The sequence below is a fragment of the Rattus rattus genome, chromosome X (genome assembly GCF_011064425.1).
Source record: "Rattus rattus isolate New Zealand chromosome X, Rrattus_CSIRO_v1, whole genome shotgun sequence".
NCBI classification, from domain to species: domain Eukaryota; kingdom Metazoa; phylum Chordata; class Mammalia; order Rodentia; family Muridae; genus Rattus; species Rattus rattus.
The window spans coordinates 66,564,367-66,576,187 of record NC_046172.1 but is presented as its reverse complement, the minus strand read 5'-3'; the positions used below and the strand labels follow the sequence as shown (position 1 = coordinate 66,576,187).

At 42.1% G+C, this 11,821-nt stretch overlaps 1 non-coding gene and 1 pseudogene across 1 annotated transcript; one reads left to right on the top strand and one right to left on the bottom strand.

The window, feature by feature from the left end:
* Positions 1 to 1,272: 1,272 nt before the first annotated feature.
* LOC116889441 lies at positions 1,273 to 1,379 on the top strand. Its single transcript, XR_004386403.1, has one exon. It is a non-coding gene; the product is annotated as a U6 spliceosomal RNA (small nuclear RNA).
* A 7,639-nt stretch (positions 1,380 to 9,018) lies between these two features.
* On the bottom strand, positions 9,019 to 11,218 carry LOC116889326 (annotated as a pseudogene).
* Positions 11,219 to 11,821: the final 603 nt, after the last annotated feature.

The following is an 11,821-nucleotide window of genomic DNA, read 5'->3' as shown; positions in this document are numbered from 1 at the left end:
CCACACACACACACATATACACATACCCACATACACATACACACATGCACATACACACACCTACACACATATACACACACCTACACACATGCACACACACATACACACATACACACACGCATACACACACACACACACACACACACACACACACACACACACACACACACACCACACCTTGGTTGCAGGATATAGAAAAATCAGTCTTGAACTGACCAGGAAATAAACTCTCCCTGCTGACTAGATTTCACAGTGCTGGAGAATGCTGTGCTGGTTTCTGGGAGAGAAAACACGTCAGAATCCAAAGGTTTTGTTCTTCAAAGGATACCATTTAGAAAATGAAAACCATCAAACTGCTGAACAAAATAGTTCTAAAGTATACTTTCTAAAAAACGTATATCTAAGAACTCAAGATAAAAGGACAAGTGTAGGACTCAATGATTAAGAACACTGGCTGCTCTTGCAGAGGACCCAGGGTCAGTACCAGCAGCCACATGGTGCCTCACAACTGTCTAACTCCAGTTCCAGGGGATTTAATGTCCTTGGCTAGGCCGTGGATGCTGTGATGCGCAGGCATACATGCAGGCAAACATGCATACACATAAAATAAAAATAAATGAATCTTTTTCTAAACTATGAACAGGTGTGATAGTTGGTCTGACTCACGAACTTGACAGGTTTAAGGTACATCTAGGTCTAGTGAGACCTATTTTTGTGTTCGTGGACGTCTTCCCGAAGATTGCATCTAGGATAGTGAGGATAAAGGACCCACTCTAAATAGGGTGTGAATGTTGAGCGGGCAAACTTGCTGGATAAAGAGGGCAGGAGTGAGAAAGGCGGGTGATCCAGCAAATCTATTTCTGTTCTGAATGACTGAGTCTGTCTACACACACACACAGCCAGCCAATTTCACATTCTTGCTTCTTTGGTCCTTCGAAATGAACTCGCTATCAGTAACTCGCCTGGGAATGTCCAAGCTCTTGGCATTGAATTGGAACTGTGAACGCTTTCTACTTTTCTTCCTGGATTAGAAATCTGATCCTTGGCTTCTCCTGCATGCAGATGGCCACTGTTGCACCATATAACCCCTCTCATGCAAGCCAATCCAATGGAAATCCTTTGATAATATGGATATGTGCTTGCTATCAGTTCTGTCTTTCTGGAGAATCATACTGCCTTAGGTAGCAAACTTAAAAGCAAATAATATAATTAACTGTTATGTCAGGGGCCTGTAATCAGAGGCTAAGGCAGGAGGATTAAGAATTTAAGGCCATACTCACTTTAGCCTTTATATGCAAAATTTGAACAATGCAGAGAAGATTAACATGGCCTCTACACAAGAGATGACCACGCAAATTCTCAAAGCATTCCATATTTTTTGTTGTTTACTGGATTCAAGGCTGGCATGATTGCCAGACTCACTGTGGTACCCTAGTGGAAGCCTGGCCAGGTCCAGAGGCCTGCACGTATGCTGAGCAACACCACAGCCATTGCTGAGCCTGGGCTCACCTAGGATCATAAGTTTGAGCTGATATATGCCAGCGTGCCTTTTGTGCCCCTTTGTATGTAGGTGAGGCATGAAGAAGGGGAGTTCTCTGAAGTCCGTGAGGACCACGGCAGCCCCTAGAGAAGGATTATGAAGAGGTTGGTGTGAATTCTGTTGAAGGAGGGCTACTAAATTAAATGTCACAGAGGTGCTGCTTTTACAGGAAGTTTGTTCTGTTCCAATATAAAATCATGGTCTGATCAGTTCATTTGTATGTGGCAATGTGCTTTCATACAGTTACTGACTTATGCTTTAAATATAAATCATTTGTCATAGACACAAGCCATCCATTTACTGATGGGTTTTAAATAAAGTATTTTCTGTCTTTAAAAAAAAAAGAGTTTAAAGGCCAGTATGGGTACATAAAAAGAAAATGTCTCAAACAAACATACACTCAGCACACACACACCATAACACACAATTAAAAAATAAAATAATTTTGGGAAAAAACAGCAACACTATATGCTGGACTTGAGACCATGAAGGCAAGAGAATCAAGGGATTTGGGGCCATCTTGGCCTCAAGAAGAGTGGAAGGCAAGCTCAGGCTGAAAAGACATCCTGGCTCAGAAACAAGCAAAGAAAAACAAGCAACAAAAAATACTATAAAATATCACTCTCATTCAGCCTGATGCTGACCTTGTTTGCTGTGGGTCAGCGTTTGCCTGCCACTGGGTGTGTGTGAATGCTGCTTGGTCAAGGGCAGGGCTACATTCTCACCACCATTTAGTGATTGCAGGGGATAGTAGAACACAGCCTAAGATGGGGCCCCAGCCCAGATGAGAAGTGCTCAAGCCGAGACAGGGGAGGCAGGAGTTCCCAAACTCCCAGGATGTCCAGTTGCTGCTGGAACCTCATAGAGTCAGGAACGAAAGTCCAGTGATGAGCCCAGGGCTGGGGGATTCCAGCTTAGCTTGGGGTGAGGTCCATGTCTGGAGGGTAGATAGGGGCTTCACAGGACTTATGAGCAGTTCTGTATGACAAATGGCGGTTCTTGGTGAGAGACAGACTTTGCTAGTCAAACCGACATCCATTGTTCATTGTGGGAAATGAGTACATACAATTTACTCAGGTGGACTAGAGATTAAATATCTTTTACAGGAAGAATGTCCAAGAAGGGAAGTTATTGGCTAAACAGTCAGTGCGCACATCTAGATACTTCATTAGCATGGAGAACTCTATGTACTCTGTGTTACAGACTAGCAGTCAAGATCCTATATGGGGTGTCATGGTAATGTGCTCCAAGACTGAACCGGCCTGAAACACCTACCTACTCAGATAAGGAGAATTGCCAGGGTTTCTGGAATCATCTGAATCCTCCCAGTTTTTGGTTTCAGGTCTTTGAGCTACCAAGTGACACCTAAAACGTTTAAATAGAAAGTTCCTCTAGGGAGCGCATACCATCAGCAGCACAGTTTGAGGTGGTGAGATCTAGCTGTAAGTGAAAGCAGATAGATCGTGGACTGTGATAGCAGAAAAGAAAAGGGCCACATATAAAACAGCACTGATGGAAGAATCAGAAGCATAATACAATGTCATTTTTACATCCTGAAACACACATTCTCTCTCACACACACACACACACACACAACATTCTCAGAAAGAATACCTAAAATAAAAAGAAGCATTCAGGCACAGTGAAATGTAATTTAATCTCAATAATTCTAGAGAGAAAAGTCAGATTAAATTTGATGTCTGTTAGGGTTACAGTGAGACACTGTCTCTAAATAAATAAATCTAAATAAATAAATAAATATTGTGGGATAAGGAATAAAAGTGAAGTGGCCAGTTTCACTTGGAAGCTGGACTATTAAAAGAAAAACATCTAGAACATCTGTCCCAAAAAGAACTGGCACTGTCAAACAATGATAGGGGCTTAATATTTTTGTTATTTTTAAAAAGATACACACACCAGAAGAAGGCATCAGATCCCATTACTAGATGGGTTGTGAGCCACCAAGGGGTTGCTGGGAACTGAACTTCAGACCTTGGAAAGGGAAGCCAGTGCCTAACCACTGAGCACTTCCAAGCCCTAGATGTTATTTTAAGAATTTTTATTTATATGCAGAGCAAGCGCTTATCTACATACCAGGCAATTCACATGAGTACCTGCCCATGGAAGTCAATTCATGGACCTTTGCCCAGTGAACATGAGGCCTTGGGTTCAATCTCAAAAGAAAGGGGAAAGGGAAGGAAGGCAAGGAAGAGGCAAAAAGAGCAATGAGTATCTTAGTGGGTAGTTTATGTCTGAGATGTGGGAAGCTGAAGTTGGTATTCCCTGACCTAAGCACCTAGATACTGCTAGAAAACCACACAGGGAAGTTGGGACGAAGTGTCAGGGGTCCACAGGCTGGTTGATGAGACTGTGGCTGCGGATGAGGCTGCTAGCCGGTGGCTGGGGCTGGGAGAGCCTGGCTTAGTTCATTGGCAGTGGAGGTTGCTGGTGCTACAGAGAGGTCCAAGGGAGATTAGGCAGCCTGGTATGGAAGGCCTCCATGTTTCCCCATGGCTGTGGTAGGTGAAAGAGACAGTCCTTGGTCCCAAAACTGTTTATTGGTTGTTCATTGTGAAAATGAATGATACCAACTTCTCAGCTTGGAGAGCAGAGAATTTGGAAGGGATGTGGAGAAGGGAAGCTTATTGGCTAAAACCCTCAGGACCCCTAGGCACCCCATTAGCATGGAGAACTTGTTTTGAGCTACATGACGATGTGGGAGTGTGGCACACGTTGTTCCAGGCCAGAAATCCCCGAACCGCCCACCTTACATGATCTCAGACCCGCTTCACCTTGGCATGATCTCAGGACCCGGCTTACCTTACATGATCTCAGAGACTCTTCCTGGCATGATCCATTGTACCACATAATCGCAGCACTGGGGCAGTTGAAAGAAGGCTTGCAAAGTTTAAGGACAGCAGCTACTATAGGGAAGTTGCAGATACTACAGAATGAGATGTCTTCAAAGGTGGGGAAAGAAAGGTATGAAGGGAAAGAAAAGAAAGAGATGCTATTTTATAAGAAAATGTATTTAATATCTGGCCCAAATAATTAAGGAAATTTGTCCTAAGAGAACACAGCGGGCTGTGAGATAGCTTAGCTGGAATTATAGGAGTTGCTGCTTTGCAGTGGACCTAGGTTCACCCCAGCACACATGGTGTTTCCAGCACCAGGCATCAATCTCTTCTAACCTCCTCAAGCAACAGGCACCCATGTGGTATTATACACATGCAGGCAAAAACGATATAAAATAAAAGGAATAAATCTTAACTTCGAAAAGTTAAAGAAAAAAAGAGCAGAAAACATTGTGAATTTCCAGGTCAACTTATATTTGTGTCTATACTGTCACCTCCATCTCTAATACAAGTTCCACTTGCCTGACTTATCCCTCAAAGTGATATTACTTTTGAATGTGGGAGGTCTAATAAATAAAATGTTCAAATAAGAAAGAATATGATTTCTGAGTTGTCAAATGGCTCAACAAAACAAGTAGTTGTTTGCAAGCCTGAGATCCACAGAGTTCAATCCCAGAACCTAGATTTCCAAAAAATTGTCCTCCCCCCCCCACACACACACACACACCACACACACCCCCTCACACACACACACTCACACACACCACACACAAATAATTTTATTTTAAAATAAATATATTTAGTCTGATGTTTCATTTAGATCATGAGATAAAAGAAAATTCTTCCGTCATGAATAATTTGCCACTTTTATTAATAGATGCAAACAATAATACCTCTGATAAGGAGTGGACAAGTACTTAGATACCAGTGGTCAGTTCAGGATTTATCCTCAAAGCTAGCCATACATTTTAAGACACATTTATGACTCACCGACACTAGTTTAACACTAGCAAGCTATCTTAGTCAGTGTTCTATTGCCATATGAAGAGACACCACCAAGGCAACTGACAAAAGAAAAGCATCTAATTAGGGTTTGCTTGAAGTTCTAGAAAGCTGCTGCTCATGATCACCATGGCAGGGAGCATGACAGCAGGCAGGCAAGCAGGCATAGTGCTAAATTAGTTAAGAGCTTACATTCTGATCCACAAGCACAAGGCTGGAGGTGGGGGGGGAGAGGGATAGGAGGAGAGGAATAGGAGAGCTCACCTGGTAGGACTTTTGAGAACCCAAAAGCTAAACTTAGTGGCACATCTTCCAACAAGGACCTACTTTCTAATCTTTTCCCAAACCAGTTCCATCAACTACAGACCTAGTATTCAAAATATAAAACCTAAGGGAGTCATCTCTCATTCAAAACCACCATACAGGCACTGAAAAAAGTATCAACTTTTTAGATTCAGTTTCATTCCTATAACATAAAATGTGTATCAACACTTACTGTAAAGAAACGATGAGAAAAGTGAGTGGAGTTTAAGCTGTGCTGAGGATATTCTAAGATAACATATCTGCCTATAAAGCATAGGGAGGATAATGTGATATGATGTCAATGACTTTGATCAGAAAAAGGCTTTGAAGTTAATGCATTTTAGAAATCCTAGACTTTTCAGTTACCCTCACAATCTCCTTTCTTTTCATCCCAAGAGTACCTCTTGCACCTCCCTCACAGAACACAAAATGGAGTATACTGAGAACCATACCCCAAGGTAAAGATTCATTACGTGATTGGAGAGGCCCAAAGAAGGTTAGGATTTTAGCCATTCACAAGTGAAAGTTTCTAATAATTTGAAAAAAACAATAAAAAGAGTAAAGCAATGTTCTCCCAAGGCCACCCCAGTGCTCCTCCTCTTCAATATTTTCCATGAATGGATGTTGCTGCCAGGACTCTGGTGTGATTAGTAGAGGGAATTTAAGTCATGGTCCGCTGCATGGTGTTTGACTTATTAGTAGCATTTATACCTGACAGCCCAATAAATATGTAAGAAGACAGGCACTTGAAAAGGCCCCCAGATACACAGCTTCCAATGGGTTAACATAATGAGGCAGTATAAATCACAGTTGGTCGATTCGCTTGATTTCTAAACGCCCCATTTTTACTGTGTAAAAATTTCCTACAGGAGATTTCAGAAATCAATAACCCCATCAGCGGCTTTTGAGGAAGCAAAGAAAAACCCTACCCTTGTTGCCTGCTGGTCTCTGAGGGAAGACTAGATCGATCAGGCTCCAAATCCATCTCCTTAGCTCCCTGCAGCAGCCTAATTAAGGGATAAGCCATAATGCCTTTAAAATGTCCTCCACGCCTGTGCCTTCCTTTGCACAGCAGTAAATTTTTAAAAATCAAATTTCCAAGAGCTGAGATTAAATTTATCCTGCCTCTATTTCTGATATCAAATGTAAAATCCTTCAGCTTGCTGTCTGATTCTGAAGAGCCTGTTTGAGGTTTTTAACAATTTAGTGGTTTGAGGGATTTTGAACACTCATTCTCCCTTGGGCAACCTGTTGATAACTCAAAGTACAAACTTTGTGCTCTTATCTCGTTTTGATGCAGAGCATGGAATTCTCAAACAGCAAATGAGTGTGACTGAAGACCTCTGAACCTGCCTGGCTTGTATGCTCAACAGGACAAGGTCCTTTTGCCTCAGCTGATTAAACACTGACCGCAACAAGTAGCTCAGGGGGTACAGACAGCCCATTTACCACTTGCTGTGGTATAGCTTTTCCTAAACGTTTTAACAAAGTGCCCAGACAGGCTAGTTAAAGAAGAACTGGACCTAATCTTACCAAAGCAACACAAGAAAACAATTAGGCAGAAATGGACAAATTTGATTGTGGTTACCTGAAATCATTATTGGTCACTCTGTACCTCAGCCTTGGCAGTAGAGAACACTATTCCTTTCAACATATGGCAAATGGCCCATTATTCTTTTAAAACAGTTGTTTTACTCTTTTTCATCATTACTGATGAGAAAGAGGGTGGCATATTTAAATATGCATGCCCACATAGGCACACAGGCTTATATGTATGAAGATACACGAAAGGATTTAGTCAACATTTATTGAATGCAGAACACTGTGTGGCAGGAAGTACCAGGGGAAATTAAAAAAAAACTAATTTCTGCCCACATGATAGTTGTTACAGTCTAATGGACACCTAGATGCACAGAATGATGAGCAAAAATTGAATACCTGGGAGATAACAGTTTCCTTTGTAGCATTTTTCCCAACCATGCAAAAAGTAATGTATATTTTGCAAAAAACTTTAGAAAGCAATCACCTGTGTAGCACCAGTGGGAAATATGTATTAGCATTTAAAGATATATCCTGGAAGACGTGTCTTTCTGAGGCTTATAAAAATGTATTTTTAAACAGTTGGATAACAGCTGGGAGGTGCACATCTGTAATCTGAGCACTCAGGAAATAGAGATAGAATTTAGAACTTCAAGCCTATTCTCAGCTACATAATGAGTTTGAGGTCAGCAGTGGCTACATGGACACCCCTTTCTCAAAAATGAAATAAACTGGGTGGCATGTGTTTAATCTCAGCACATAAAAAGACAGGAGCAAGCAGAACTTGCAAGTTGGAGGCCAGCCAGTCTCCTGGAGTAAATTATAGGTCAGCCAGGGCTATGTAGGGGAGATTTTTGTCTCAAAACCAAACAAACAGAGGCTAGAGAGATGGCTTTCGCAGGGAGCATTGACTGTTCCTCCAGAGAATACAGGTTCAATTGCTAACATCAACATGGTGGTTACATGTAGCCCCAGTTCCAGGAGATCTGAACCTTTCTGGGCCAGGCATATACAGACATATATGGAGACAAGGCACCCATCTACATAATATAAATAAGTAAGTAAAACATGCAAAACCAAAATAAATTGTAACTATGCTCAGTTTAACCTCAATTAACTATACCCATTGAACCCATTGTAGCTATATCATTTACAAAATTATTTTGTCAGAGCCAATTCACTGAGTTGCCAGACTGTCAGACACCCATCCACCCTTAGGACTTACCAGGATCCAGAGCTTCTAGATACAGACCTCAGAGCCAGTCTGCTCCTCCCCATCTGCTCATCTATCAGCCATCACACCAGCCACCCTAGTCTGGGGAGAGCATGAAGTCCAAACCCAGAATCTGGGCCAGAACACCATGGAGAAATTCTCAGTTCAACTAACCCACCAGACGGCTAAAACATCCCATCTATTGTTGGATTTTGGAGTTTTAGGATGGACACCCCCCCAGAGGCCTAGGCGTTAAAGGCTCTATAGCCAGTGTCCCCTCATCTACCAGGTACCCCATCCACCATACAGATCTGGGACCCCATGGAATCTGAACGAGAGGCCAAATCATAAGTTTAAGTAGGAACTCACAGAGCCAGTATATCCAGTAAATCCTTCCCCATGAATGCCAGCCTACCGACCCATTGCACTTTGTTGGTACCTTTTTTTTTCTGATATCACAAAAAGTTTATTTAGCAAAAGTTTATATGAAGATGTACATGACCTAATTCTACATCACAATCAAGCATGCCTTTGGGGAGGGATGTGGACACACTGCTGGATACTGGTTAGACTCTTTCCAAGGCTTCTAACATGACGATGCTGTTTCCTCGGATGACCACCATCCCGATGTTGTTCTGCTGCCCACTGGTTGCCATCTCCACACCATCAATCACAAGGCCATAAAAGGGTCAAAGCCCCAAGTAGTATCCCTTGTACATGCCTTTTGCCGTTTAACTTCAAATGATTTCTTTGTCCATAAACTTTTTCAGTTGGAGGGTGGGCTTGTCATGGGACTCTTCGTGAGCTCAACACAGCCAAGGAGTGGGCGGCCCTGTTGGTACTATACAAAATCTGAGTTTGAATCTGAGTTCCAGGAAGTTATCCCATTCTTCCTCTCAGGTATTCAAACACTCTCAGCCCTTTGGTTTTATAGAGCTTGACGCTGAACCCCAAGTTAGAGATACCCAAAAGCAGTATCCTCCCCACCCACTGCTGAACTATTAGCCAGTCTACTTACTACTTTGATCTGGAACCACATGGAGACTGAATCCAGAACCTCAATGTAACCCCAACACTTAGAAACAAGTAACTTTGAATATTTGTTTGTAAATGCTATTTTTACAGTTTCAGAGCTCAAAGAGGGATATGAATAAATGTCTAATGAAAATGGTGAAAACATAGTTGAATGAAATAATAAATAAATAAATAAATAAATAAATATTTTTAAGATGTAAAATAGAATGTAATAAGAAACTCTTTTGGGGAAAAGTAAATATGAAATAAAATCAAAAATAAAAACTTAGGGAAGTTCTAGACCTAGTGGTGCCGGATTTTAATCTCAGAACTTGGGGAGACAGCGGCAAGATGATCTCTTTGAGTTCGAGGCCAGCCTGGTTTACATAGTGAATTCCTGGAGACCCTGTCTCAATAGATAGATAGATAGATAGATAGATAGATAGATAGATAGATAGATAGATAGATAGATAGATTAAAAACAAATTTGGAGAGTCAAATAATGAGATCAAAGGATTGGGTGGAAGAGAAAATGTCAGGCCTGATTTCCCTTTGACTTTTATATGTTATTCAGTTGTCTCTTCCAGTACTCAATATAGAAACCTAGTGGGAACTCTCTGGAATCTATGAGGATGACCTAGTGAAGGCTTCTAGTAATGGGGGGATATGGAGCCTAAACTGGCCATCTTTATAACCAAGAAAGGCCCTAGCTGTGTGGGACTGCAACATCAACCCAATCACCAACTTTTGACCTACAATTTATCCTGCTCAAGATGTGCTGGGGTAAAAGTGAGGAGAGCTCTAGGGGATGACGACCAATGACTGGTCCAACTGCAGGCCCAGGGCCACAATAGGGAGCCCACACCTAATGCTGACTGGACGGCCAGGAACCAGAGGCAGACAGCCTAAAACTCAAGATAGAACTGAACAGGACCAGAAAACAAGTCAATGAAGTGATTCTAATAATACTCTTCTGTTGTACTTGTAGATCAGTGCCTAGCACAATTATCACCAGAGGAGAGTCATCCCAGCAACTGGTTGGGAGCAGATTAAAAAAAAAAATCCATAGCCAAATACTAGGCGGAGCTAAGGGAACCCGAACCAGAAGACGGGAGGAAGGATGAAAGAAGTCATAGAGGTTGAGGGCACCTGGAAAGCACCACCCACAGAATCAACTAATTAGGGCTCATTGGACCTCACAGAGACTGGGAACTGACAGTCAGGGAGCCTGTACAAGTCTGGACTTAGGTCCTCTGCATATATGCTATGATTGAATAGCTTGTGTTCTTGTAAGACTCCTAACAGTGGGAGTCGGAGGTTGTTTCTGACTCTTCGGCTTGCTTTTAGGACCCTTTTCATCCTACTGGGTTGCCTTGCCCAGCCTTGATATGAGGGTTTGTGTCAAGTCTTACTGCAACTTAATATGCTATATTTGGTGGATATCCCTGGGAGGCCTGCTGTTTTCTGAAGGGAAACAGAGGAAGAATTGATCTGAGGAGGAGTTGTCAGGGGAGGGACTAGGAGGAAGGGAAACAGTGGTGGGGATGTAATATATGAGAGAATAATTTTTAAAACTAAGCAAATAATTTTAAGAAATCCACAATAGCTAATGAGATTTTTAAAAATAGTACTAAAAATCTCCCAACTGGAAAAGGCCAGAGCGAGATGCATTTAACACAGAATTCCGTCAGCTTTTTAACATTTTTATTTACTTACGTATTTAAGACTGCTATTCTGCATGTACATGCACATGCCAGAAGAGGGCACCAGAACCCCAGTCATGAACCACCATGTGGTTGCTGGAAATGGAACTCAGAACCCCTGAAAGCAGCCAGTCTCTTAAGTCCTGAACCATCTCACCAGCCCCTTCATGAGACTTTCAAATAAGCCCTAATGACAATACTCCTCAGTATTATGCAAAACACACACAAAAAACATCTTTAAAGTTTTTCTATGAAGCCATAATTACCCTGATACCAAAACCAGAAAAAAGACAGAAAAAGAAAAAGTATAGACCAAAATCTTTTATGAACATGGATGTAATGCAATCCAAAAGGACAGTTAAGAACTACAGGGATGGAAATGGAGAAGAGCCTGAGGACAGACCCAGAGTGGAATCCAGCTCAAGGGGAGGCCCCAAGATCTGACACCATTACTGAGGCTATGGGACGCTCACAAAAGGGACCACCTGACTGCCCTCCAAAAGACCCAACAAGCAGCTGAAAGAGTGGGATACAGGGGTTGGGGGATTTAGCTCAGTGGTAGAGCGCTTGTCTAGCAAAGGCAAAGGCCCTGGGTTTGGTCCCCAGCTCCAAAAAAAAAAAAAAAAAGAGTCAGATACAGATATGTGCACCC